Source organism: Buteo buteo, unplaced genomic scaffold, assembly GCF_964188355.1.
Source record: "Buteo buteo unplaced genomic scaffold, bButBut1.hap1.1 HAP1_SCAFFOLD_448, whole genome shotgun sequence".
NCBI classification, from domain to species: domain Eukaryota; kingdom Metazoa; phylum Chordata; class Aves; order Accipitriformes; family Accipitridae; genus Buteo; species Buteo buteo.
In genome coordinates, this window is record NW_027439603.1 from 1 (window position 1) to 3243 (window position 3243).

The window sequence follows — 3243 nt, forward strand, 5'->3', positions numbered from 1 at the left end:
CACTAGGGATGGTTATGGGGTGCTATGGGGCACTTATGGGGCAGTTATGGGGTGCTATGGGGCAGTTATGGGGCGCTATGGGGCACCAGGGATGGTTATGGGGGGCTATGGGGCACTTAGGGGGCAGTTATGGGGCACTATAGGGCAGTTATGGGGTGCTGGGGGGTTATGGGGCACTTAGGGGCACTTAAGGGGCGCTATGGGGCAGATATGGGGTGCTGGGGGGGTTATGGGGCACTATGGGACAGTTATGGGGCACTTATGGGGCGCTAGGGATGGTTATGGGGCACCATGGGGCGCTAGGGATGGTTATGGGGTGCTATGGGGCACTTATGGAGCAGATATGGGGTGCTGGGGGGCTAGGGGGCAGTTATGGGGCACTATGGGGCACTAGGGATGGTTATGGGGCAGTTACAGTGGGCTACGGGGTGCTGGGGGGGCTGGGGCACCTATGGGGCACTAAGGATGGTTATGGGGCAGTTATGGGTCACTATGGCGCACTTATGGGGCAGCTATGGGGCACTAGGGATGGTTATGGGGTGCCGGGGGGTGGCTATGGGGCAGCTATAGGGCAGCTATGGGGCAGGTATGGGGTGCCGTTCAGTGTCTATGGGGCAGCTGTGGGGCAGCCGTGGGGCTCACCCAGGTAGTACTTGCGGCAGAGCTCCAGCTTGTCCTCGTTGGAGACGCGCTCCAGGTTCATCTGGGGGGGGGGGGACACCGACCCACGGCTCAGCCCCACGGCCGCCCCACAAGTGCCCCCCCCGGACCCACAAGTGCCCCCCCGGACCCACAAGTGCCCCCCCCCCCCAAACGACGGCTGCTTCCCCCGACCCCCAACTACCCCCCCCGGACCCATAACTAAACCCCCCCGGACCCATAACTAAACCCCAGACCTACAAGTAAACCCCTGCGACCCCCAACTGCCCCATAACTGCCCCCCCCGTGACCCACAACCTCTCCCCCGCCCCACAACTGCCCCCCAACCTCCCCCCCGCCCGCACCTCCGCTCTCTTCCGCACCCTCGCACCACTTCCGGCCGCCGCCCCGCCCACCCGCCGCAAGGCACGCCGGGAGACGGCAGCTCCGCCAATAGGAGCGCGGCGGGGCGGAGCCGGCGGGGCGGGGCTGGAGGCGAGCGGAGGGGGCGGGGCTGGAGCGGCGGGGGAGTGGCCTGGAGGAGCGGGGGCGTGGTTAGAAGGCCGGGGGCGTGGCTACGGGAGCGGGGGCGTGGCTGGAGGAGCGGAGGCGTGGCCTGGAGGAGGGGGGCGTGACTAGAAGAGCGGAGGCGTGGCCTGGAGGAGCGGGGGCGTGGCTAAGGGAGCAGGAGCGTGGCTGGAAGAGCAGGGGCGTGGCTAGGGGGGCTGAGGGCGTGGCTACGGGAGGGGGCGTGGCCACCCACGGCGGCGAAGGACACGCCCACTCCGGCGGGATCGAAGGAGTCTCTTTATTGTGGGCGGCGCTTCGGCCGCCTTTAAATTAACATACAAAAAAAAAAAAAAAAAAAAAAAAAAAAAGACCGACCAGACCCCGCCCCCCAACACCCCCCCACACCCCCCCCCGAAAAAAAAAAAACCAACAACAAAAAAAAAAAAACCCCCGAACACCCGGAAAAAGCCCCAAAGTGCGTAGAAAAAGCCCCCAAAAAAATTTCTACAAAGGCCCCCGGGGAGGGGGGAGGGTCCAGCCCCACGGGTGGGGGAGGGGCAGGATGGGGCCCATGGGGGGGAGGGGTTGGGGGGGGAGGGGCCGGGATCTGACCCCCAAGTGTGGGGCGGGGGGGGGGGGGGTGTTGGGGTTTTTTTTTTGGGAGGGGGGGGGGTTGGTCCTCGGCACCCGTGGGTGCTCCTCGCGGGTTTTGGGCGCTCCCCATCGGTTTTGGGGGCTCTTCATGACTTTTGGGCGCTCCTCGCGGTTTTTGGGTGCTCCTCGCGGCTTTTGGGTGCTCCCCATCGGTTTTTGGGGGGCTCTTCATGACTTTTGGGCGCTCCTCGTGGTTTTTGGGTGCTCCTCGCGGGTTTTGGGCGCTCCCCATCGGTTTTTGGGGGCTCTTCATGACTTTTGGGCGCTCCTCGCGGTTTTGGGGTGCTCCCCGTGGTCGTTGGGTGCTCCTCACGGCTTTTGGGGGCTCCTCACGGTTTTTGGGTGCTCCTCATGGTTTTTGGGTGCCGCTCATGACTTTTGGGCGCTCCTCATGGTTTTTGGGTGCTCCTCATGACTTTTGGGTGCTCCTCACGGCTTTTGGGGGCTCCTCATGGTCGTTGGGTGCTCCTCATGGTTGTTGGGCGCTCCTCACGGGTTTTGGGTGCCGCTCATGACTTTTGGGTGCTCCTCACGGCTTTTGGGTGCTCTTCATGGTTGTTGGGTTCTCCTCACGGTTGTTGGGTGCTCCTCATGGTTTTCGGGTGCTCCCCATGACTTTTGGGTGCTCCTCACGGCTTTTGGAGGCTCCTCACGGATTTTGGGTGCTCCCCGTGGTTGTTGGGTGCTCCTCACGGTTTTTTTTGGGGGCTCCTCATGACTTTTGGGTGCCCCTCACGGTTTTTGGGTGCTCCTCATGGTCGTTGGGTGCTCCCCATCGGTTTTGGGGGCTCCTCATGGTCGTTGGGTGCTCCCCATCGGTTTTGGGGGCTCCTCATGGTCGTTGGGTGCTCCCCGTAGTCGTTGGGTGCTCCTCACGGTTTTTGGGCGCTCCCAGTTGGCTGTCAAGCACTCCCAATGACTCTTGGGTGCTCCCAGTTGGCTGTCGAGCACTCCCAACGACTCTTGGCCGCTCTCAGTTGGTTGTTGGGTGCTCCCCATGACTGTTGGGTGCTCCCAGTTGGTCGTCGGGCGCTCCCAGTTGGCTGTTGAGTGCTCCCAACGACTCTTGGGTGCTCCCAGTTGGCCGTAAACATCTCCAGAACTTCAGGAGCACCTCCACGTCTCCTCTCCAGCCGCTCCCCACGACTCTTGGGTGCTCCTCGTGACTGTCGGGCGCTCCCAGTTGGTTGTTGGCTGCTCCTCGTGACTGTTGGGTGCTCCCAGTTGGCTGTCAAGCGCTCCCAACGACTCTTGGGTGCTCCCAGTTGGTTGTTGGGTGCTCCCCATGACTGTTGGGTGCTCCCAGTTGGCTGTCGAGCACTCCCAACGACTCTTTGGCCACTCTCACTTGGTTGTTGGGTGCTCTCCATGACTGTTGGGTGCTCCCCATGACTGTTGGGTGCTCCCCATGACTGTCGGGCGCTCCCAGTTGGTAGCTGG

General features: G+C 62.9%; 1 long non-coding RNA gene across 1 annotated transcript; it reads left to right on the plus strand.

Moving 5' to 3' along the window:
* Positions 1 to 2480: 2480 nt before the first annotated feature.
* LOC142028475 (uncharacterized) lies at positions 2481 to 3140 on the plus strand. Its single transcript, XR_012649607.1, has 3 exons — positions 2481 to 2621; positions 2662 to 2820; positions 3069 to 3140. It is a non-coding gene; the product is annotated as an uncharacterized LOC142028475 (long non-coding RNA).
* The last annotated feature ends 103 nt before the right edge of the window (positions 3141 to 3243 follow it).